The 27,127-nt window shown below is 38.0% G+C and overlaps 4 pseudogenes; all 4 read left to right on the forward strand.

The window, feature by feature from the left end:
- The first annotated feature begins 1,072 nt into the window (after window positions 1-1,072).
- LOC149165761 (phosphoserine aminotransferase 1, chloroplastic-like) lies at window positions 1,073-12,007 on the forward strand (annotated as a pseudogene).
- A 7-nt stretch (window positions 12,008-12,014) lies between these two features.
- On the forward strand, window positions 12,015-12,593 carry LOC149165762 (phosphoserine aminotransferase 1, chloroplastic pseudogene; annotated as a pseudogene).
- Window positions 12,594-22,759: 10,166 nt separating this feature from the next.
- Window positions 22,760-23,751, forward strand: LOC149165763 (phosphoserine aminotransferase 1, chloroplastic-like; annotated as a pseudogene).
- Window positions 23,752-23,777: 26 nt separating this feature from the next.
- Window positions 23,778-24,843, forward strand: LOC149165764 (phosphoserine aminotransferase 1, chloroplastic pseudogene; annotated as a pseudogene).
- The last annotated feature ends 2,284 nt before the right edge of the window (window positions 24,844-27,127 follow it).

A 27,127-nucleotide genomic window follows, 5' to 3' on the forward strand; every position in this document is an offset into this window, starting at 1 on the left:
AATATAAACTTTATAAATTGAGATTCTTGACAATTGAAAATATAAATCAAAAGGGTTTATGCTTGGTAATGAGATATATATGATCTATGGAAGAAGCACTCAATAAAGCGTGAAGATTTGTACATGTTATAGAATTTTTTCACAACCTTTACAGGTTTTTTTCATAAATTTTGCTGTCACCTTTTACACATGGCCTTGGCATACACAGTGAAATATCATAACCTATTTTACGAACGCAATAGCTTTGGATCGAGATTCGCAGTACCTTACATTCGAGATTCCTAGTCAGATTCTCAAACTCCCACGCGTTTTAACAAGCCTTTCAGACAAACAATGTTGACAGCGGCTCAACATTTTGAAGCAACTGGAAGTCTGTGAAATGATGGAGATTATCAAAATAATTTCTGATTTGATAACGTCGTAAATTCTCCATGGTGCGCTCCACTGCTCATTTTCTGCCTCCAACACATGAAGCTCATGTATCAAAAAATAATATAAATAGCAGATTAATAGCTATGGCGCACCTTACAATAAAATTACCTTGACAATGCAAAAATAGACACAAATATAATTTATATTTACACTGATAGGCATTCCTCTATGGGCTTGGCCTGGGCTGATCCAGCCAATCAGAGACCGTTTATTTGTGTCCTCCTCATTCCAATGAGAATTTGACACGTTATACCTCCTCACACATGTCATTTTATGACCTAAGCAATGCCTTCACCCTCCTTTTCAATCAGTTGCTTCGCCCCACGATCGAGCCCTGTAATCTCATTCTGTGTTTTTGTGTGTGAGTTTAATGATCTTATCGCGCAAGTTCAAGGCCTCCACACCTGGTTCTCCTCCTTCTAATGCGAATTTGACACGTTTTTCATCCTCACACATGCCATTGTGTGACCCAAGCAACAACTTCACCCTCCTTTTCGGTCAGCTACATGGTCCCACGATTGAGTCTTGTAATCTCTTCCTGTGTTTCTATGTGTGAGTTCCACCATATTCCCACGCAAGTTCAAGGCCTCCACCACTGGTGATAACCGTTAATGGACTCCTTATTGGTAGGTCGTGCCCAATGCTAGCTAAGATCAGTGCAAACAAGTCGGGCATTGCTACAGGGCCAATGACTCTGCCTATAAATGTTATAAAAATAGCTCAGGAAGAGATCTACAACTGGAGGGGCTTGGGGATGAGCATAATGGAGATGAGCCATAGAGGTAAAGATTTCACTTTTGTTATATAAAAGGTCAAGTATGATCTACGTGAACTTCTTAGCATTCTTGCAAATTATGAGTTCCTTTTCCTTCAGGGTGGGGTTTCAACACAATTTTTTTATTTTCCATTGGATGAGCACAATGTTACTTGGGAGCGGGAGTGGGAGCGGGGAGTGGGAGCGAAAACGGGAGCGGGAGCGACCATTTTCAGAAGCTCCCGGTTTGGGAGCGAATCCGGGAGCGATTTTTTAAAAATATATATATTTTTTATATTTTTTAATTTTTGATACATATATGTCAACAAAAACATGTAGAATGATGAAATAGACATAAAAAACATAAAAAAGCATAAATTGATCATTGAACCATATCACATCAATCATCTAGAAATTATAAGTCATCAACCATGTCCACAAGTTAGTAAAATACATATTACAACTGCAACATATTGAGTCTTATAAATCATGATTCATCAAATTCAATATTAAAGTTTCAAATTCAAGCTTTCAGAATTGAAAATTCAATAACATTTATCATCATTGATCACCAAAGTTGTACTTGTAAGCCAAGTTTAACCATTACAAGAAGTAATATCGAAGATATTTCTAAGTCCTAACTTCTAACTGTTAACATGATATGAAATGTTAAAAATTTATAAAATGAAACATGAATAATGAGATGAAATGAAACAACTTTAGTCTTTCACAAAGCATCATATTCATGAATCATAATTCACAATCATTACCAATGAGTTATAATTGCCAAGGCCCAACTTCAAACTTCAAATTTTCATTGTCACAGTGATATAATGTTTACAAAAAATATCATAATGTCATAATGATATGAAAGAGTCAAGAGTCAAGAGTCAAGAGTCAAGGACTCAAAACTCAACAGTTATGAAAACTAAATTCTAATAGAAACTAAAAAAGACAAGTAAACTGTAAATCTACAAGTGGCCCTTGCCACGAGAGTCTCCAGGAGTATAAGCAGGTCGTGGTGGTCTTCTAGGAGTCTCCCGCACAGACCGACGACCAGAACTAGAACCTCCACGCGAGGGTGTCGATGGAGGTGGCGACAGCAATGGAACAAGACTCGGGCCTCGAGCACTGCTACTGGATGGTGGAGGTGGAGGTGGCATGGCTGCTGCAGCTGCTTCATTTTCATCCCTTACAAGCTCCTCTTCTAGTTCTTCAATATGTACAATGCCATCCTCCAAATTGTCGTCCTCAGGGTGATTGTCCCAAATTTTATATGTGGGATCTTCATTAGCCCGATCACAGTAATGGCTCAACAACCTCAAGTTGTAGTGCACATAAACCAAGATTTCTGCTCGGTTTTCGTTGAGTCTATTTCTTTTCACATTATGTATATAACTGTAGGTGCTCCAACACCTCTCTGCAGAAGAAAAAATTACAACCTGTGAAAGAACTTTTTTTGCCAATTTTGGCAAAAGTCCGTGGCCGCCATATGTTTCCCACCATGTGAGAGAATCAAATTTATCTTTGTCGTCCATTGCATGGAAGTTACCATACAAACCAGTGCCACTGAAGTATCTACCTATTTCAAGGCGCACAGCTGCACATTCCTCCCTGTCAGGCACCAACTTTTCTAATGCTTCCAGATATCCTTTAGTTACCTCTTGATCTAAATGGGGTTTGGTCCTAACCCCACCCCCTGATGCAGGTTGGCCCAACCAAGATGTAGAGTAGTATTTTGGTGTAAGGATATACGCCAAGCAATGTAGTGGAAGGTTAAGCCTATTCCACCGTTCACACACACAATCATGAATCAGTTTGTACAAGTTGGGATCTTTATTATGAACAATGTCTTTTATTTCCCCCAACATGGTATCCATTTGCTCATACACCTCGCCAATCACTGGTTTGTCTGTATCTGCAAATTGAATCATGTGATAAATTGGCTTGGTGAAATCCAATACCTGCCTCACAGTTGTCCAAAACTGCCCATCAAGAGCGGCCTCCTCCACCGTTTCAAAACCTACCATGTCAGCTACATTTGTAGCCCTTTCCTTTAACACCTGCCAATGTGGACTTGATACCATGCTAGCTAATGCCTCTCTTACCTTCAAAAGGCGCCTGAAGGTGAGGTAATAGCTACCAAATCTAGTCCTCGCAATCTTCAGCAACTCCAATCTCGAGTGACTGCGGAAAAGGCCATGGGTATTGCTATGATTTGTAATAAATTTTATCATTTGTTTTCCTTTCTTGTACAAATCACCAATCCATTGGTATTGTTCATTTTTGTTTTTGACAATATCATGCAACAGAAGGTTCAATGTGTGAACCAAACATCCAGACCAAAATATGTTCGGGTATTTATCCTCAATAATTGCTCCCGCTGCCTTACAATTAGGAGCATTATCAGTGATGACTTGGATGACATTGTATGGGCCAATACGCTCAATTGTTTCAAGTAATGCTTCTGCAATGTTGATAGCGGTCTTGAACTTGTCTGAGTAATCATGTGCAACTAGAAAGATGGGACCACTAACAGACACAACAAGAACACTTATCAATGGCTTGCCTTTTACATTTGTCCATCCATCAGATACAATGGACACCCCATTGTCAGTCCAAGAACTTGTCATTTTATTCAAAGAATGTGATATTTTTGCTTTTTCATGATCAAGGCCAACAGTTCTTGCCTTGTCATACCCAGGGCTCTTGTATCCTTTAGGGGCATCATTTATGGCAGAAACCATTTCGTGCCAATAAGGTGAGCGTAGAACATTGAATGGTATCCCACATGCATAGAGGAACCTGTAAACTTTTGAATCCACATCATTCCTACACCCCTCATCAAGGAAATCTGATATGGTTCTACACCTTAAAGATGATGACCCTGTGCCTCCATGTCCATATCCACTACCTTGGGAGGATGCTGAAGGAGTTCTTTGTGATTGTGAGCTTGGTTCAAAGAAACCCCTTGATCTTTTTGTTCTGTATTGGGTGTCCTCCTCTTCCTTTATGTATTTGGCTCTATCTGCTGTTGACACCGCTGCACAAGTTTTGATTCCTATTTGTTTCTCTCCATCCCATGGCCTTTTCCCGCAGAGGTGTCTTCTAGCACGGGTGTATGAGCCTGTGTAATCAGTGTTGCAATGGGGGCAATGAAATTTGGTGGTTCCACCCCCTCTCCCTGTTTCAGCCCTGTGAACATATTTCCACAATGGAGTTTGGTCTTGTTTAGTTTTTTGAGGGTCATGTTCACCCTCCTCCACCTCCTCCTCACTGGGGTTTTCACCCATTTGACTTCCTCCGGCTTCTTCATCCACCTCTTCAGTTTGAGGCCCCCTCCGTTTCCTACTCTCCACCACCATAATAACCATAAAAGGGACCAGGAAGAGGAAAATGCCAATAAATATCCCCAGGTCCATGGTGTTTGATGTTTGTAGGGTTTTGAGTCTTGAATCCGCAAATTAATTTAGTTTGTTGGGATTAATTCATTTAATTTATTAATTTAATTTAAATACATGATTTTTAAATAGTTAAACTCAAACAACTAAATTAAATCAACTAAATTAACTACCTAACTAGCTAAACTAACTAGATTACTAAGTTACTTACCTCTGCAGGCTTGCTCCTCGCTCCTTGGCAGTTGCTCCTCGCTCCTCAGCACTTGCTCTTCGCTCCAATGCTCTTGCTCCAGCTCCAACTTGCTCAATGAAGTGATAATGAAAGTTTTTTTGGCCCATTGGCCTTATAAAACAAAAAAAAAATTCTAAAATTTTTAATTTTTTCGGGTCCGGCGGATTTTTTTTCCGCCGAACCGCTCCCGGCCCGGCCCGATTCGCTCCCAGAGCGTTTTTTAATGCCCGGGAGCGATCAGGGAGTGATCGCTCCCCGATCGCTCCCGGGCATTAAAAAACGCTCCGGGAGCGCGGGAGCGATCGCTCCCTGAGTCGCTCCCTAACAGACCAGGGAGCGTAAATTTTTTTACGGGAGCGCACTCCCGAAAATCGCTCCCATTCGGGAGCGATTTTGGGAGCGCGCTCCTGAGCCGCTCCCGCCCGGAGCGCGCTTCGGGAGCGGGTTCGAAGGGGGGGGGGGGGCGCTCCCCCGCAACACTGGATGAGCATAATGGAGATGAGCCATAGAGGTAAGGAGTTCACTTCTATTATAAAAAATGTTGAGTCTAATTTGCACGAGCTTCTTATCATTCATGCAAATTATGAGGTTCTCTTCCTTCAGGTTGGGGCTTCAACACAACTTTCTTGTTTGTCATTAAACTTATGTAGTGTAGAAGATACACCAGATTATATTGTGACTGGAACATGGGGTGACAAGGCATTCATAGAAGGTAAAAGGCTTTGCAAGGCCAATTGGATTGGTCTCAAAAGGCTACAAATTATACGAGAATTCCCTCTGAGGAGGAAATCAAGTTAAACCCGAATGCAAAATACTTGCATATTTCTACCAATGATACCATTCATGGTGTTGAGTTGAAGAAATACCCTACGCCAAAAGGGGACACTACCTTTCTGGATGTTGACATGTCCTCCGTTGAAGGAAAAGTAACTAGGTTCAGTTTTCATTATGACTTGTAACGATAATTTTATGAAGAAAATTGTTATTCCTTGCATCATGGCTTTCATGAGAAAGATATTTTTACCATAGTTTCAAGACTTCTTCTTGATGTCTTTAGGATTTTTATGTTTCATCATAAATATAATGAAAGTCATAAGGTCAAAGATAAAATGGTACACTCCAAGATAAGTGTCACTATCATCATGCAATTTTGCTCTACAAACTACAGTATATATCCTTGACATGTGGGCTTAGATTCAAAGGGTCTCCTGTCGGCTTGTGGCATTATCATTGACTTATATACATATAAGGGTAACGTAGAATCAATGAATAACAAGTCTTCGGAACACACATTACAATCATCAAATACACAATGGACATATCTCGAAGGACAGAGTCTGGGTATATCTCTCAGAAGCTTGATATATATCTCTCAAGGTTTATAATTAAAGCTCAGACATATCTGGAAGGTAGACTCTCAGTGTATCTCTTAGATTCTCAGTATTTCTCTTAGAGTCTCAGTATATATCTCAAAGTCTTGCTATATCTCTTAGATTCTACATGTGAAGCTCGGTATGTTTCCCAAAAGCCTATAAGGATATCTCGGAAACCTCTCAATCATAGTCGGATAAAAGCCTATAAGGATATCTCGGAAACCTCTCAATCATAGTCGGATATATATATATATATATATATATATATATATATATATATATATATATATATATATATATATATATATATATATATCGAAAGCCTGAAAAGGATCCTCAATGACATCCTTTAGAAGTGTGAAAATCATCCACTGTAATGTATATATCTCGGGACTAATCAAAGGACTGCACATATACTCACACAGTAATAAGTGCTCAATGCAACGTTAACTGGTGGCATAACGTATCTCTGGTATAACCGACGAGGAACCAAATAACTGTGGCAAGTTAAGAAGATAAGATGTTGAAGACAGTGACAGGACAATGAAAACATAAGAAGAATAAATACAGTGATGTCAAGATAGTGAAGCATAGATCAAATAGTGCATGAGATAGTGACAAACATATTGAAGCTAACTTTGAATCTATTTTGTTAAGGGTCTTAGTATTCATCATCTAAATATCTATAAGAAGAGATTCAAGGGTTTTACTCTCAAGAGGAGAGTTTTTTCCCTGGATTGGAGCCAACATCTTGTGTACTTATCCTAATGTTTTGGTAGCAGTTTGATGAAGTAAACACACACACTAATAATAAGAGAAGAAGATCAAGCTAACAAAGATAAATTGTAAAAGTGCTTCACAAATTGTTATCAAGTCTAGAAGAATCCTACTATACATAATTTCGCTTGATTCTTCAACATGGTATCAGAGCTATGGTTGCAGTTTAAGGAAGGAAGAGACACAAGTAGTGTACAACAGCAAGACAAGTCCAGATCAATCTCAGTTAAAGTGAAGTCCCAATACTCGTACTCAGAAGTCAGATCACTATGAATATTCAGATGGCGCAAACAGGCACAGAATCTCGGTGATGAAGTTCAATAGTATATTCAAACTCCTGGATTAGCACAGCATGATATCTCAACCTACAATCGTAATACTCTTGGTGAAGAAGAGAATATACTCGGCATCACGGTCACAATCATTATGATACAATCTTGGCATGATATTTGAATCTCAGCATACAGTCCTGATTTCGGTATATGTAAATCGCAAACTTAATAGTGACACACACAGTTTCTTCACATATACACTAATCCATGTTTCAATATAACTATAATTATAGTCTCGCATAAATGGATCACGTTGAAGAACTCATGGTCTTTGCATACGTAAAGGATCATATACTCTCAACATAATTATGATGATAAGGATCTCGGTGATCCTTTAATACTCTCTGTCTTAACACTCGAGTAATTGAGTAAACTCAGTCACAACGAAGGAAGAATATCAATACAACATCCATGGGTATATATGTACATCAATATGAGGAAGATCTGAGTGAAGCTATAGCAATGGAGCAGCAATCATTCGATGACAAGTTCGAGCTCACAAATATTGTGCTTCTCTACACAACTCATATAGTAGATACCACTATCTCATTACAGTGTCATATTGATATACTTGTCACAATCTCAGATCTGAACATGATCTCAATAGCATGGTGCTCGGATCAGAATATGAATCTCTCAATATCACAATCATAGTTTGAATGATGCTCATACACTCCTCCGAACATTGAATGTTATAAATTCCACTTGTGAGATAGCAATATCTCCCGCATAAAAGGAGTCAAAAGTACCTTGAAGATGATTAGGATTCAAGATGATCTCAAGATCATAAAGCAGTTTTGGTGATGTCACGGTCACAAAAGTCATAATGCTAGTAGGTCTCGAAAGAAGTTTTGGTAAAAGGATACTAGTGGTTCATGATGGGTAGCCCAAGCAAGCATCAAGGTGAAGATCTCCTCTTCACATGCCAAGTAAGTATCTCGCATTTTTAATCAATTTTTTATTTAATGACTTCGGTTTGCAAGGGAATGAAAATGCTAGAGGATAGTCATAATATTCATGAAAAGATCCTTGCATGAAATAAGGACGATAGTTATGGTCCTCATATATGAATGAAGTCGTTGAATAAGGTCTCTTTTGAGTTCATGAAGGTAGACATTAGGAAAGCTAGTAGAGGAATCATGAACATTATAAGAAAATTCATGTCACTAGATAGGATGGAAGGAGCATGTAGAAATAGAACAAAATGCATGGTTAGAAATATCTTCTAGAATATAGGAGCATGGTGTACATATAGCTCAAAATATTCATGTAGAAGGAGCATACCTATTATAGGACCTCATCCATGATAAAATAATAATTGATCATGATTGTAAATCATAGAAGGCCTCCATCATCAAAAGGAACAAACATTTGCAGGATGAGGATCTTCAAGATCTTATGACAAGAATCTTCAAAAGAAGGTTCATAAATAAGAGCATATGTATCAACAAGAATTCCATTCATGGAATATAAGGATGATATGTAGACAAGAATAGATGAAGCATGAAAGGCTACATCAATCAAGAAGGACCACCAAATGAAGCCAAGATGATCAAAGCAGAATCAAGATGAGGTATGTATGCATCAAAGGTTAAATTCATATATATTATTGGGTCATGGGAACGGTTCAATAGCATGATCAAGTATAAAAAAGAATATCTTTCACCAATGACTTTCTCGAAGGCATGTACTACAATAAAGGTCAACATAACGAAGTGCTCCCATAAGGAGTATAAGGTTGACTAGTCCAAGAAGCAAGTGAAGAAGAAATACTCTCTTAAGGAGTATAAGATTGTTGACTAAGAAGCAAGTTAAAGAAGAGATGTTGACTAGTCCAAGAAGGAAGTATAAGGTTGTTATCTAAACCATTCAAGAAGAAGAAAATGATGAAAGAGATCAAACATGAGAAGAACACCATGGTCATAAGGAATCACTATCTGATAATATCCATTAAAGACATATCCCGAAAGAAGGCATGACAACTATGACAAAGGAAGAAAAAGATCAAAGGACCTTTGACACCTATGAAGGCCTTGGAGATATTAAGGTGCAAATAATTGATTCAACCCTACAAAGATGTCATGATGAAGAAGTCATCCAACAAAAGAACTATTTATTGTTGGAGCAAGGTTAGGATAAAAGTCATGAAGGGCTACTAAATCGAAGAATGGGAACAAGAAAGTACAACTAAGAATCTATGTGATAAGTCTTCTAAAGCATAGACAAATGACAAAGGAGTATCCAGATGACAAAAGAACCTGACCTACATCAAGAAGGCCACTTTCCAGGAAGGAGCAATGACATGACAAGCCAGGAAGTAAAGTGATTGATGGCCAGTGCCCTACCAAGAAGAAGTTCAAACAAAGACTTCATGACATCAAAGGAAGGAAGGAGATCAAGCAGCTGAAGGATCCACAAAGAAGAAGTTACTAATGAATGGACAAGTCCCTCGCTAAGAGGGAGTTATAACAAGTTTCCTATTACAAAGGATCTTGGACAAGTTCCTTGTCAGAGGAAACTTGGGCATGTCTTCTTCAATTAAGAGGAAGAGATAGACACAACATTCTTGTCTTCACTTGGGAAGAAATAATGGGAGGATTGGGTAATCATCTGGCATCCGATACTCTTTGAGGATGTGTAGGGCATCCAAGACAAGAGTAGGCAAGAGGACTGATATTCTTTGAGGGTTGGGAACCCAAGATAAGAATAATCCTAGAAGGTCATACTCAATGAACACCTGGGTAGGTATGTACCTTGAGAGGCAGTGATGTAGGTGTTTATCATCACTGGTCTCACCAACATTGTGCTCTGATCTATTAAGAAATAGATTTGTTAGTCCAGGCCTTGCTATGTGACAATGTTGGTTATAATGATACTATACAGATCGATTACTAGTCCAACTCTTTTTATGAGATCTCTTTAGTGTTGAATAGCCATGTACCATTTAATGAATACCTCCCTAGTTAAGAGGGAGTGTTGAAGGAAAAGTAACTAGGTTCGGTTTTCATTATGACTTGTAATGATAATTTTATGAAGAAAATTGTTATTCCTTGCATCATGGCTTTCATGAGGAATATGTATTTACCATAGGTCAAAGACTTCTTCTTGATGTCTTTAGGATTTTTATGTATCACCATAAATATTATGAAAGTCATAAGGTCAAAGATCAAAGGGTACGCTCCAATATAAGTGTCACTATCATCATGCAAATTCGCTCTACAAATTGCAATATATCTCCTTGACATGTTGACTGATATTCAAAGGGTCTCTTGTCGGCTTGAGGCATTATCGTTGACTTATATACATATAAGGGTAACGTAGAATCAATGAAGAACAAATCTTCAAAACACACATTACAGTCATCAAATACACAGTGGACATGTCTTGAAGGACAAAGTCTCGGTATATCTCTCAGAAGCTCGATATATATCTCTCAAGGTCTGTAGTTAAAGCTCAGACATGTCTCAAAGGCAGAGTCTCGGTGTATCTCTCAGAGTCTTGGTGTATCTCTCAGAGTATCGGGATTTCTCTCAAAGTCTCGATATATATCTCAAAGTCTTGGTATATCTCTCAGAGTCTACATGTGAAGCTCGATATGTTTCCTGGAAGCCTATAAGGATATCTCGGAAACCTCTCAATCATACATATATATACATATATATCAAAAGCCTGAAAGGAATCCTTGGTGACATCCTTCAGAAGTGCAAAAATCATCCACTGTAATGTATATATATCAAGACTAATAAAAGGATTGCACATATACTCACACAATAACAAGTTCTCAATGCAACGTTAACTGGTGGCATAACTTATCTCTGGTATAACCGATGAGGAATCAAATAATTGTGGCAAGTCAAGAAGAGAAGATGTCAAAGACAGTGACAGGACAATGAAAACATAAGAAGAATAAGTACAGTGATGTCAAGATAGTGAATCATAGATCAAACAGTACAGAAGATAGTGACAAACATCTTGAAGGTAACTTTGAATCTATTTTGTTAAGGGTCCTGGTATTCATCATCTAAATATCTATAAGAAGAGATGCAAGGTTTTTACTCTCAAGAGGAGAAGTTTTTCCCTGGCTTAGAGCCAACATCTTGTGTACTTATGTTTTGGTAGCAGTTTGAGGAAGTAAACACATACACTAATAATAAGAGAAGAACATCAAGCTAACAAAGATAAATTGTAAAAGTGCTTCACAAATTGTTATCGAGTCTAGAAGAATCCTACTATACATAATTGCCCTTTATTCTTTAACATACTCCAAATTTTTTTCCAATCTTGTGGATGTCTCTAAATTTGGGGTCATGTATGCTGGAGCTCAGAAAAACTTACAGCCATCAGGTGTAACCATTATTATAATAAGAAATTACCTCATTGGCAATGCTCAATAGGTCACCCCCTCATGTTGGATTAAAAAATTCACATCGAGAACAAGTCTTTGTACAACACACCACCTTGCTTTACAATCTATAAGTGTGGCTTGGTCTTTGAGGATCTCCTTACACGGGGGATTAAGCGAAATATAGAAGAAAAATGTTTAGAAGGTTAAGATTCTCCATGATGCCATCGATGTGAGTAATGGGTTATATCGTTGCCCAGTGCAAGAACCAATGAGGTCTCTCAAGAAAGTTCCATTTACACTCAAGAAGTTTGAGCTTGAGAGTGATTTCTATCAAATAGGACTCTGCCTACAAATGTTGTAAAAAAAATCAAGCTCAGGCAGAGCTCTAGAACTGGAGGGGCTTGGGGATGAGCATAATGGAGATGAACCACATAGGTAAGGAGTTCACTTTTGTTATACAAAAGGCTAAGTCTGATCTGCGTTAGCTTCTTAGCATTCCTGCAAATTATGAGATCCTTTTCCTTCAGGGTAGGGCTTCAACACAATTTTCTTGTTTGTCGTTAAAATTGTGTAGTGTAGAAGATACAATAGATGATATTGTGACTAGATCATAGGGTGACAAGGTCTTCAGAGAAGGTCAAAGTTTTTGCAAGGCCAATCTGGCTTGGTCCGGTAAAGCTACGATGTATACGAAAATATCCTTTGAGGAGGAAATCTAGTTAAACCAAAATACAAAATACTTGCATATTTGTGTCAATGATACCATTCATGTTGTTGAGTTTGAGAACTACCCTACACCCAAAGGGGAGACTACCTTTCTGGTTGTTGATATGTCCTCCAACTTTTGTTCCAAGCTTGTGGATGCCTCTAAATATGGGGTCATCTATACTAGAGCTCAAAAAAAGAGGGACGTTCATTCGTCCGCTTCAACAGGGAAACAAAACTGAGATTTATAAATTAGAGCATAACTGAGATTTATAAATAAGAGCATGAGAAAATTTTAGGGTCATGTGAGGTTGAATGGGTTCTTTTCCAAGATAGGTATGGGCCTGATGGAAGCAAGATTTGTGACTTTGTTCCGATAAAGACATTTCATCAGTGCAGACAGAAGAATCTTGAGCTATCGACACATTGCAGCATACGTCAAGGCCAATTTTGTGGGGATTGCTTATATATGAGATATGGAGAAAACATTATGGAGATTTTAAAAAAATCTGAATGGGTTTATTTGACTTGTCGGGATATTTGGAACAAAAGTTGGAGGACATGTCAGCGACCTGAAAGGTAGTGTCCCCTTTGGGCGTAGGGTAGTTCTCAAACTCAACACCATGAATGGTCTCATTGGCATAAATATACAATAGATTATACTGTGACTAGATCATGGGGTGATAAGGTCTTCAGAGAAGGTCAAAGTTTTTGCAAGGCCTATCTGGTTTGGTTGGGAAAGTCTACAAGAATATCCTCTAAGCAAGTAATCCAGTTAAACCAAAATACAAAATACTTGCATATGTGTGCTAATAATACCATTCGTGTTGTTGAGTTTGAGAAATACCCCATGCGTAAAGGGGAGACTATCATTCTGGTTGTTGACATGCCCTCCAACATTTGTTCCAAACCTATGGGTGCCTCTAAAATTGGGGTCATCTATGGTGGAGCTCAAAAAAGAGAGAGTTCCATTCGTTCGCTTCAACACGGAAACAAACCTGAGATTTACAAAGAAGAGCACGAGAAACTTTTAGGTCCATGCGAGACTGAATTGGTTCTTTTCCAAGATGGGTATGGGCCTGATGGAAATAGGATTTATGACTATGTTCGGGGTAAGACAAGTCATCATTGTAGAGGCAAGACACTTGGGCTACGGACACATTGCAGAAAATGCAACTTACATCAAGGCCAGTTTTGTGGGGATTGCTTATATATGAGATATGGAGAAAACATTCTGGAGGTTTAAAAAAAATATGAATGGGTTTGTCTGGCTTGGCGGTATATTTGAAACTACGGGTTCTGTAGACTAAAGAAATGGTGGGCTTCTACTGGTACTCTATATAGAAATGCAAAGAGTTTGGGTTACATGTCAGTTTCACACTATCTGATCCTTTCTTAGAAGTCTTCAACAAAAGCAGAGAGTGCAGGAGTTGTCTTTGATAACCTTCTTTTAAAGGATAAAGATGACGTTTTACCCAATGGTGCAAGAAGATCTCAGACATTTACCTCTGCTTCCGAGAGAACAACAAAATGCGATATTCCTGTGGAAGTGTGAATGGAAGAAAACAATTCATCGTCCAATGACACAGTAAGATTTCTTTCGTTTACTTCTGCTTCCATTAGAACTACAGAATCCAATAGTTCCACGGAGATGACAGATGAAAAAAACAATTCATAACGCTGAGAACAAGTCTTTGTACAACACCCCACCCTGCTTTACAATCTATAAGTATGCCTTGATCTTTGAGGATCTCCTTACATGGCGGATTAAGCGAAAAAGAGAAGAAAAATGTTTAGAATGTTAAGATTCTCCATGATGCGATTGATATGAGTAATGGGTTCTAATAATGCCTAGTGGAAGAATCATTCAGGTATCTTATGAAAGTGCCATTTACACTTGACAAGTCTGAGCTTGAGAGTGATTTTAATAGGACTCTACCTACAAATGTTATAAAAAAAGCAAGCTCAGGAAGAGCTCTACAACTAGAGGGGCTTGGGGACGAGCATAATGAAGTTGAACCACATAGGTAAGGAGTTCACTTTTGTTATACAAAAGGCTAAGTCTGATCTAAGTGATCTTCTTAGCATTCCTGCAAATTATGAGATCCTTTTCCTTTAGGGTGGGGCTTCAACACAATTTTCTTGTTTTTCGTTAAACTTGGGTAGTGTAGAAGATGCAACAGATTATATTGTGACGCTGAGAACAAGTCTTTGTACACACACCACCTTGCTTTATAATCTATAATTGTGGCTTGGTCTTTGAGGATCTCCTTACACGAGGGATTAAGCGAAATAGAGAAGAAAAATGTTTAGAAGGTTAAGATTCTCCATGATGCGATCGATGTGAGTAATGGGTTATATCGTTGCCCAGTGGAAGAACCAATGAGGTCTTTGATGAAAGTGCCATTCACATTCGAGAAGTCTGAGCTTGAGAGTAATTTTATCAAATAAGACTCTGCCTACAAATGTTATAAAAAAATCAAGCTCAGGTAGAGGTCTAGGACTGGAGGGGCTTCGGGATGAGCATAACGGAGATGAACCACATAGGTAAGGAGTTCACATTTGTTATACACAAGGCTAAGTCTGTTCTGCATGAGCTTCTTTGCATTCATGCAAATTATGAGATCCTTTTCCTTTAGGGCAGGGCTTCAACACAATTTTCTTGTTTGTCGTTAAACTTGTGTAGTGCAGAAGATACAACAAATTATATTGTGACTAGATCATGGGGTGACAAGGTCTTCAGAGAAGGTCAATTTTTTTGCTAAGGCCAATCTGGCTTGGTCTGGAAATGCTACAAAGTATACGAGAATATCCTCCGAGGAAGAAATATAATTAAACCAAGATACAAAATACTTGCATATTTGTGTCAATGATACCATTCATGTTGTTGAGTTTGAGAACTACCCTACACCCAAAGGGGAGACTACCTTTCTGATTGTTGATATGTCCTCCAACTTTTGTTTCAAGCTTGTGGATGCCTCTAAATATGGGGTCATCTATGCTAGAGCTAAAAAAAAGGGATGTTCATTCGTCAGCTTCAAGAGGGAAACAAAACTGAGATTTATAAAGAAGAGCATGAGAAACTTTTACAGTCATGCGAGACTGAATGGGTTTTCTTCCAAGATGGGTATGGGCCTGATGGAAACAAGATTTTTGACTCTGTTCCGAGAAAGATATGTCATCAGTGCAGAGAGAAGAAACTTGAGGTATCCACACATTGCAGCAAACACTGTTGTATCAATATGGGAAATAATAAAGAAGAATAAACTAAACACAATCGGTTGTACATTTACCAAGACAAGAAACTGAATTCACATACACAAATAGATACTCAGGATTTACGTGGTAAAACCTCGACAAGGTGTCAAAGAAACATCCACGGGGCAAGGGATTGGAATTTATTATTCAACAATGATTCTCCACTCATTTACATTTCATGGGAATTCACCAGTTTTATATCATCGACCTCCGTTTCATAACTGACAATTCGGTATAAAACTAACTAGTTACATTTTACCCAAAATTACTAATTCATTGTCAAACTAACAAACTCCACCTTGACAACAATTTTCCTAATCCCTTGCCCATGCCCATTCATCATCTTTTCTGCAAGCCAAGAGAAGCTAAACACCACCGCAGCTTCTCTATTATAACTGGCTTTGTGAACATGTCTGCACAATTCTCTCGCGTATGGACCTTTTGAAGAGCTACTTTTCCGCCGTCGATCACATGTCTCAGAAAATGATACCTTACAGCAATGTGCTTGGTTCTGCTGTGATAAGCAGGATTTGTAGCCAAGTGAATAGCTCTTTGACTGTCACAAAGTACATTCACTTTCTCCTGCGTCCTTCCAATCTCATCGAGCAGACCCTTTAACCAGATTGCTTCTTTACTGGCATCTGAAGCAGCTATATATTCAGCTTCGATAGTGGACAACGCAACTGTTTCTTCAAGCTTTGACATCCAACTAATTGCTCCACCTGCAAGAGTAAAGACATAACCTGTAGTAGATCTTCTTTTGTCCAAATCACCTGCATAGTCAGCATCTACATATCCGCAGACTGATCCTTCACTACCATTAAAGACGATGCAATGGTCACTTGTGCCTCTTAGATATCGAAGCACCCATTTCACTACTTGCCAATGTTCTTTACCTGGATTTGCCATGAACCTGTTGACAACCCCAACTGCATGTGAAATGTCAGGTCTTGTAGATACCATCACATACATTAAGTTGCCTACAACATTTGCATATGGTACATGAGACATATACTGCTTTTCTTCATCAGCTCTAGGACTCAAAACCGAAGAAAGCTTAAAATGGGAAGCTAGTGGAACATTAACAGGTTTCACATTATTCATAGAGAACTTTTCAAGTACTTTCTCCACATACTTCTGCTGTGATAACCAAAGCTTACCATTTTTCCTGTCTCTGTGTATCTCCATGCCCAAGATATGTTTTGTTGCTCCAAGATCCTTCATATCAAACATCCTAGAGAGTTGAGCCTTTAACCTGTTGATCTCTTCCATGCTTTTGCTTGCTATAAGCATATCGTCAACATACAAAGCTAAGATAATGAATATGCCATTGAAACTTTTGAAGTACACACAATGATCATACTCACTTCTTATAAAGTTCTGGCTCACCATGAAGGAATCAAACTTCTTGTACCATTGTCTGGGAGACTGCCTCAGACCATACAATGATTTCCTGAGCTTGCAAACTAATCTTCTGTTGCGACCTCGTACAAAACCTTCTGGTTGTTCCATATATATCTCTTCGTTCAAATCACCATGTAGAAAATATGTTTTAACATCTAACTGTTCTAACTCAAGATTAAGCAACGCAGTTAGTGCCAACACAGTACGAATAGAAACAAGTTTTACAACTGGAGAAAAAATCTCATGAAAGTCTATACCTTCAACCTGAGAATACCCTTTTGCTACCAGTCTTGCCTTATACCTTTCGATACTTCCATCAACTTTCCGTTTCAGCTTGAAGACCCATTTGCATCCAACAACACTTCTCCCTTCAGGAAGCTCTACAAGATCCCAGGAATTGTTCTTGGCTAAGAAGTCCATTTCTTCTTCCATAGCCATTTTCCATTTCTCGCTATCTGTATCATCTACTGCTTCTTGATAACAAGAAGGTTCCCCATCTTCAGTAATCAAAGCAAAAGATGAAGCAGAATCTTCATACCTTTTGGGAGTTTTCCTTTCCCTTGTAGACCTTCTTAGAGCGACTGGTTGCTGAACTGGTTCAGAAACTTGCATTGGTTCAGAAGCTTCAACGGCTTCCTTTATGTCTTCAACACCTTTTTCTCCAGAAGTCTCTCCTTCCTTTCGACTGTCACCGAAAGGTCTAGCCTCCAACTGAACTCGTTGATTCGACGATACCTGTTCATATTCAATTCTTTCAACATTTGATTTTAACAGAGAGGATTCATCAAATGTTACATCTCTACTAATGACTATCTTCCGCAATGTAGGATCCCACAACCTATATCCTTTCACTGCATAGTCATACCTAACAAAGACATAACATTTCGACTTTGGATCTAATTTTGAACGCTGATTTTTCGGAATGAGAGAATAAGCATCACAACCAAATATCCTCAAATGTGAATAGTCACAAGACTGACCTGTCCAAACTTCTTCAGGAATTTTACAATCAATTGCTACTGAAGGTGATTTGTTAACTAAATAACAAGCAGTAGATACTGCTTCTGTCCACAACTCCTTTTGCAAGTTAGCATTGCTGATCATGCTTCTGGCTCTTTCCATAAGAGTCCGATTCATATGCTCAGCAACACCATTTTGCTGAGGAGTATAAACAACAGTTTTGTGTCTAAAAATTCCCTCATCCTTACAGTATTGTTCAAATTCAACTGAAGTGAACTCACCACCATTGTCAGTTCTTAGACATTTAATAGATTTTCCTGTTCTTTTCTCTACCATTACTTTAAATTGTTTAAAGACATTTAATACATCAGCTTTCCTTTTTAGCATATAGACCCAAACTTTACGGGAGTAATCATCAATAAACGTTAAAAAATACAATGCACCTCCATATGGCACAACAGGGGATGGTCCCCACAGATCAGAATGAATATAGTCTAAAACATCTTTACTATTATGATTTCCAACTTTAAATCTCTGTTTACACTGTTTTCCATACACACAATGTTTACAGAAATCTAGCTTCAAGGATTTCAGACCGGGAAGAGATGTATGTTTCATCAGTATCTGAAGACCTTTCTCGCTCATATGACCCAATCGCTGATGCCATAGACGAGTACCTGCTTCTTCCTTTTTTGACGCAACCGCTGCTTCACTGACCTGAGTACTTCCTTTTAACCTGTAAAGATTTCCGACTTTTTCTGCCTTCATAACCACAAGGGCTCCTTTAAAGACTTTCAAGACGCCATCCTGACCTGTAAACTTATATCCATCTGAATCCAACACTCCCAAAGAGATTAAATTTTTCTTCAAATCAGGTACATGTCTAACACTAGTTAATGTTCTAACTGTGTTATCATACATCTTAATCCTGATATCTCCCATCCCAACAGTCTGACATGACACATTGTTACCCATAAACATAGAACTACCATTTACATTTTTATACGAAGTAAACCAATTTCTATGTGGGCACATGTGATGCGAAGCACCAGAGTCTAATAACCAGCTATCTAAACCCTGAGAGACATTACATTCAGGTGAAATTTCATCTATCATACATAATTCTTCAGCAGATAAAACTTTGTCTATCATACCTGAATTGACCTGATTCGCTTCCTTCTTCGGGTTTTCGGATTCCTTTCGTTTCCAACAGTCCTTCTTCAAGTGTCCAATTTTATTGCAGTTCCAACATTTTGCCTTACACTTCTTTCCCTTCGATTTCGATCTGGAAGACCCCCTTGGTTTTTCTCCTCTTTCCTTTGAGCATCCTCTAGCTACCATGGCTTCTGATGCAGCTGTTTCAGTGCTGGATTTCCTTCATACTTCTTCAGAAAGGAGAGCTCCCACAACTGATTCAAACTTCAAAGAATCAACAGTGCTCAAGCTGATTGAAGTTACGAAGTGATCCCATGATTCAGGCAGAGAACACAACAAGGTTATGGCTTTATCTTCTTCCTGTATTTTGACTTCCATATCTGTTAATTGACATATTATTGTATTAAAAACATTCAAATATTCTGCAACGTTTGAACCTTCTTTCATTCGAAGATTGTATAACTGTCTTTTCAGATAAATTCTGTTGGTTAATGACTTTGTCATATAGAGGTTTTCAAGTTTTTCCCACAATCCTGAAGCTATAGTCTCTTCAACAATATTGAAGAGAACTTCATCCGCTAGGCATAACCGGATGGTACTAAGAGCTCGGGCATCCAAGTCCTCCCAATCTGAAGTAGTCATGGTAGCAGGTTTCTTAGTTGCCCCATCCAATGCCTTGTGCAATCCTTGTTGCACAAGCAAATCCCTAACCTTCAGTTTCCAAAGAGCAAAATTGCTCTTTCTGGTGAATTTCTCCACCTCGAATTTCACATTCGACATCTTGGCCATTTTGTTCTTCTCCTAGGGTTTCAGTCTTTGTTCTTCTCCTAGGGTTTCAGTCTTTTCAGCAAAGGTTTATATTTCCTTATTTTCCAATGAAAGTTTTTCCTTCAACTAAGGTGTATATTTCCTTATTTCTCCAAAAAAAAAATTCAATTTAAATAGAAAAACTTTTTTTTTTTTTTAAACTTCTTTTCTCCTTTCCTTCAAAAAAAAAAAATTGTCTTCTTTTTCTTCAATTTCTCACATTCACCCCTTTATTCAAAAAATTTCTGAAACAAGATTTGTCTCAAAACTTAAAAAAAAAAATACCCGAATTTCTTTTGCTGATCGAAATGCTCTTTTCTGGTTTTCTTCAAGCAACCAGCACTGGCAGCACGCAGAGAACAGTTCTGCCGGTTCTGCTAGACAACTTCCTCAGCCACACAGAGAACAACTTCACGCTCCAAACCACCCAGCGAATTTGTTCCACGCTTTTCCACACTTCCACGCTCAGCCTTTGACATACGCAGAGACACCAGGCGGATGAGGGTTCTGAACGGGCACAACAGTCAGCGAATGTCTGGCAAATACCCAGGCAGAGGGTTTTCTTTGCACGCAGAGGTCACACCTTCCCAGCGTATACCTCACGCAGACTTATTGTTTCTTCTCACACAGAAAAACACGCAGCTACAACCGCAGGCAGATTCACGCTCTGGAAAATACGCAGGCAGAGGGTTTGAAAGAACACGTTCTGGTCTTCACGCACGCAGACCAATCACGCAGACAACACACGCTCTGGTCTTCACACGCAGGGGTTTGAAAGAACACGTTCTGGTCTTCACGCACGCAGACTCTCGGATGCTTCCCCTTTGTGCAAACACGCAGCCACCATTACGCTCCTCACGCCAGCAAACAAAAAACTCCACAGGTAGAGTTTTTGCTCTCCATGCAAGTTGAAATGCTCAACTGCTCCAACCGCTCGGCCCTCAGATCTCAACACCTGCTCCACGAAAGCTTTTGGGCATTTTTAAATTGATGTAGGCTCTGATACCACTTGTTGTATCAATATGGGAAATAATGAAGAAGAATAAACTAAACACAATCGGTTATACATTTACCAAGACAAGAAACTGAATTCACACACACAAATAGATACTCAGGATTTACGTGGTAAAACCTCGACAAGGTGTCAAGGAAACATCCACGGGGCAAGGGATTGGAATTTATTATTCAACAATGATTCTCCACTCATTTACATTTCATGGGCATTCAGCAGTTTTATATCATCAACCTCTGTTACATAACTGACAATTCGGTATAAATTGACTAATTACATTTTACCCAAAATTAGTAATTCGTTGTCAAACTAACAAATATAACTTACGTCAAGGCCAATTTTGTGGGGATTGCTTATATATATGGAGAAAACAATCTGGAGGTTTTAAAAAAATCTGAATGGGTTTGTCTGGCTTGTCAGGATATTTGGAACAAAAGTTGGAGGACATGTCAGCCACCAAAAAGGTAGTGTTCCCTTTGGGCATAGGGTAGTTTTTAAAATCAACACCATGAATGGTCTCATTGGCATAAATATTGTAGTGTCCTCTTTGGGCATGGGGCAATTCTTAGAATCAATACCATGAATGGTCTCATTGGCATAAATATACAATAGATTATATTTTGACTAGATCATGGGGTGACAAGGTCTTCGGAGAAAATCAAAGGTTTTGCAAGGCCAATCTGGCTTGGTCCGGAAAGGCTACAAGGTATACGAGAATATCCTTTGAGGAGGAAATCCAGTTAAACCAAAATACAAAATACTTGCATATTTGTGCCAATGATACCATTCATGTTGTTGTGTTTGAGAACTACCCTACCCCGAAAGGGGAGACTACCATTCTGGTTGTTGACATGTCCTCCAACGTTTGTTCCAAGCCTATGGGTGCCTCTAAGCTTGGGGTCATCTATGCTGGAGCTCAAAAAAAGAGGGAGGTCCATTCTTCGCTTCAACAGGGAAACAAACCTGAGATTTACAAAGAAGAGCACGAGAAGCTTTTACGGTCATGCGAAACTGAATGGGTTCTTTTCCAAGCTGGGTATGGGCCTAATGACAATAGGATTTATGAATGTGTTCGGGGAAAGACATGTCATCATTGCAGACAGAAGACACTTGGGCTACCGACACATTGCAGAAAATGCAACTTACGTCAAGGCCAGTTCTGTGGGGATTGCTTATGTATGAGATATGGAGAAAACATTCTGGAGGTTTAAAAAAAACATGAATGGGTTTGTCTGGCTTGGCGAGATATTTGCAACTATGACTTCTGTAGACTAAAGAAAGGATGGGCTCCTACTGGTACTCTATATAGAAATGCAAAGAGTTTGGGTTACATGTCAGTTGCACACTATCTGATCCTTTCTTAGATGTCTTCGGCAAAAGCAGAGAGTGCAGGAATTGTCTCTGATAACTGCCCTTCAAAAGATAAAGATGACGTTTTACCCATTGGTGCAAGAAGATCTCTGACATTTACCTCTGCTTCTGAGAGAACAACAATATGCAATAGTTCTGTGGAAGTGACAACGGAAGAAAACAATTCATCGTCCAAGGACACAAGAATATTTCTTTCGTTTACTTCCGCTTCCATTAGAACTACAGAATCCAATAGTTCCACGGAGATGACAAAGGAAAAAAACAATTCATTACGCTGAGAACAAGTCTTTGTACAACACCCCACCTTGCTTTACAATCTGTAAGTGTGGTTTGGTCTTTGAGGATCTCCTTACATGGGGGATTAAGCGAAAAAGAGAAGAAAAATGTTTAAAAGGTCAAGATTCTCCATGATCTGATCGATGTGAGTAATGGGTTCTATCAATGCCCAGTGGAAGAATCATTCAGGTATCTGATGAAAGTGCCATTTACACTCGAGAAGTCTGAGCTCGAGAGTGATTTTATGAAATAGGACTCTGCCTACAAATGCTATAAAAAAAGCAAGCTCAGGAAGAGCTATACAAGTGGAGGAGCTTGGGGATGAGCACAATGGAGACGAACCACAAAGGTAAGGAGTTCACTTTTGTTATACAAAAGTCTAAGTCTGATCTACGTGATCTTCTTAGCATTCCTGCAAATTATGAGATCCTTTTCCTTCAGAGTGGGGCTTCAACACAATTTTCTTGTTTGTCGTTAAAATTGTGTAGCGTAGAAGATGCAACAGATTATATTGTGACTGGATATAGGGTGACAAGGTCTTCATAGAAGGTCAAAGGTTTTTCAAGGCTAATCTGGCTTGGTCTGGAAAGGCTGCAAAGTATACGAGAATATCCTCTAAGGAGGAAATCCAGTTAAACCAAAATACAAAATATTTGCATATTTGTGCCCATGATACCATTCATGTTGTTGAGTTTGAGAACTACCCTACGCCCAAAGGGGAGACTACCTTTCTGGTTGTAGGCATGTCCTCCAACTTTTGTTGCAAGCCTGTGGATGCCTCTAAATTCAGGGTCATCTATGCTGGAGCTCAAAAAAATGTAGGGCCAGCAGTGGTAATCCTTGTTATAATCATAAATGACCTTATTGGAAATGCTCGATAGAGCACCTCCCTCATGTTGGATTACAAAATTCATGTTGAGAACAAGCCTTTGTAATCTATATGTGTGGCTTGGTCTTTGGGGATCTCCTTGCACAAGGGGGATTGTGCAAAATAGAGAAGAAAAAATGTTCAGAAGGCTAAGATTCTCTATGATGTGAATCGTGATCGATGTGAGTAATGGGTTCTATCGTTGCCCATGGAAAAATCTGTTTGGTCTCTGATAAATGTGCCATTTACACTCGAGAAGTCTGAGCTTGAGAATGATTTTATCAAATAGGACTCTTCCTGCAAATGTTATAAAAAAGGGCTCAGGCAGAGCTCTACAACTGGAGGGGTTCAGGGATGAACATAATAGAGATGAGCCATAGTGGTAAGTTGTAAGGAGTTCACTTCTATTATACAAAAGGCTGAGTCTGATCTACGTAATCTTCTTAGCATTCCTGCAAATTATGAGGTCCTTTCAGGGTGGGGCTTCAACAAAATTTTCTTGCTTGTCGTTAAACTTGTGTTGTAGTGTAGAAGATACAACAAATTATATTGTGATTGGATCATGGGGTGACAAGGCCTTTAGAAAAGGTCAAAGGTTTTGCAAGCCCAATCTGACTTAGTCTGGAAAGGCTACAGAGTATACAAAATACTCTCTAAGGAGGAAATCTAGTTAAACCCAAATGCAAAATACTTACATATTTGTGCCAATGAGACCATTCATGGTGTTGAGTTTAAGAATGCCAATGAGACCATTCATGATGTTGAGTTTAAGAACTACCATCCGGTCAAAGGGGACACTACCTTTTTGGCTAACGTGTCCTCCAACTTTTGTTCCAAGCCTGTGGATGTCTCTAAATTTTTGCTCATCTATGTTGGAGCTTGGAAAAACCTAGGGCCAGCAGGGGTAACCATTATTATAATCAGAAATTACCTTGTTGGAAATGCTCAACAGAGCAACCCCCTCATGTTGGATTACAAAATTCATACTAAGAACAAGTCTTTGTACAACAACCCACCTTGCTTTACAATCTCTATGTGTGGCTTGGTGTTTGAGGATCACCTTGCACAGGGGCGTTTGAGCAAAACAAAGAAGAAAAATGTTCAGAAGGCTGAGATTCTCTATGGTGTGATCGCTGCGAGCAATGGGTTCTATCGTTGCCCAATGGAAATGTCAGTCGGGTCTCTGATGAATGTTCCATTTACACTTGAGAAGTCTGAGCTCGAGAGTGATTTTATCAAATGGGCAACAAGCAAGGGCATGTTGCAGAGGAAGCGACATCTATGTGTGGGAGGAGTGAGGGCTTCAATTTATAATGCAATGCCATTGGAAAGTGTGGAGAAACTCGTATCATTTATGAAGGTCTTCCAGGCTAACCATTAATTAAGTCTGACAGAATTCGTTGTCTCAAATCTGCAAGGCTATTTATCGATCTGCTCTTTTATAATTAGTTAGTCTGAATATTTTTTCATGCAATGCATATATTGAGTGTATCTTCATAGTTAGTTTGAGTTTTATTACTCTAAGTTGTAGAGTTGAGGATCTAAGAATCTCAAGAAGATTTTGGGGTGGAGAAAGTCCAGTTGATGAATTTAGGAATTGTAGTACTGGTAGATCTTTTAAGGCAATATTTGAAGAATCTTCTATATCTACCTGCTAATAATTTTAGTTAATTGATTTGTTAATGCTGCTCTGGCCCACTTTATATCCTATTAGGGATTCTCAATGCAATATTATTTTGCTAGTTTCATCTAGAATCTAGAGCATTGAATGTAGTAACCATGTAGTTGTCTTATTACATGTTGGAAAGAAGAAGCCATGATATCTTGTCTCTAATATGATCTATGGAGTGCTTATATCAATTTCTCTTACATATTGAATACTACATTTCTTCTCGTTAGTGAGGTGTTATATTACAGAGTTTGAACTTTTTCAATTCTGCATTTCTAAAAGTGAGTTACTTTTTATAGATTCAATCTATTACCACCATTTTTTTTCACGATTTGGTTCTACTATATGCCCGCAAACAGTGTAAAAGAGATCACATTCAATTGAGGCTGACTCATGAGTGGGAAAAGCAGCACTTTTGTGGAATCAAAAATATTTTTATCATTTGAATAATTAGGGATGGTAGTAAGAAATAGTTTAAAACAAGTACAACTACCGGAGGGCTCGTTTGATAGTTTAAAACAAGTACAACCATTTGAGGGTTCGTTTGATATGGGAATAGTTTTAGGAAAATTTAATAAAACATTTTTCTATTTAAAAGTGGTAGTCTAGAACTCTTTTTTAATTGAAGTGATTTAAAAAGGGTTGTGAGGGAATTTAATTGAGAGAATTTATCAGTTTGTTTTATATGTGTGAATAATAGTCAAAGTAATTGACGAAATTATTTATTCATTCGTTTTTGTTGTTGTAATTTTTAACTTAATTTGGAGTCCGGAAATATAGTAAAAATGGTACTCATAATTACAATAGGAGTTACCAAATCTGAATTACTAATAATAGTCAAAGTAACTGCGAAATTATTTAGCCATCCCTTTTTGTTGTTGCAATTTTTAACCTAATCTGAAGTCTTGAAACATGGTAAAAATGATACTCATAATTACAATGGGAGTTACCATATCTGAATTACTTTTTATATTCAATCACAAGTAAAGATTCAAGGCAACAATACCATAAATTAAATCAATTTCGTGGGCACATTGGAGTGGATTCCAAAATTGTACATCATTCAAATTGAGTACCAATCCATTCAAAGTATCTACTTAATTGTTGTTACCACATAACCAACCACGCAAATCAGTGTTAACTTGATTCAAATTGTTACAATATAAATTATGTGTATTCTATGGAAATTACAGTTCATGCATGCATAACAAGAAAATAACTAAATGTATTATGCATTCGAAGCTGAACTAAGAAATTATAAAAGTTTATGACCTTGTAATGAAGCCCGTACCTGTGGACAATTTTTTCTCTAAATTTACCTATTAGAACAAGGTTGAGCCTATATTGAGAAAAGTTGTAAAACATTTTACATCTAATATAAAACATAACTTGCATGATGCAAAATTGTCTATTATATAATAGAACTGTAATAGCACAATAACCAATACCATATTATTGAAAATAAAAAATTCTAAAAATAAAAATAAAATAAAATTATATATATATATATATATATATATATATAATTAATTAATTTAAAATCTAAAAACACTAAATATTAAATTTGTATGATTGTGAATTCAAATTACAACCCTTTTTTTTTAATTTAACAATCCAAACGACAAATCTTTGCATCTTTTTAAAGCCATTACTAATAATAAATTCAATATAAAAATATATAAAATTAGAAGACACATAATTGAAAAAATAATACGTATCCATTTATTTTATATTACTCTATTCCGTATATAAGATAATATAAGTCAACATTTAAAAAAGAACCGACTATCCAAAAAACATAATCTGGAATACTCTTGAAATCATGAACCTTGAAATCATGAACCTGGAATACCGTGATGATATTATAAAAGGAGACTCTTGAAATCATGAATCTGGAATACCTTGATGATAATAAAGAACAGATGACTGAGGGCTTATTCTAATCAGAAGTTTCAGAACTTTTTTAAATAAATAAAAGTAAGTATCCCAATGCTCC

This window comes from Pinus tabuliformis, chromosome 5_1 (genome assembly GCF_031772625.1).
Source record: "Pinus tabuliformis cultivar Carrire ecotype Pingquan chromosome 5_1, CPIR1, whole genome shotgun sequence".
Lineage (NCBI taxonomy): Eukaryota > Viridiplantae > Streptophyta > Pinopsida > Pinales > Pinaceae > Pinus > Pinus tabuliformis.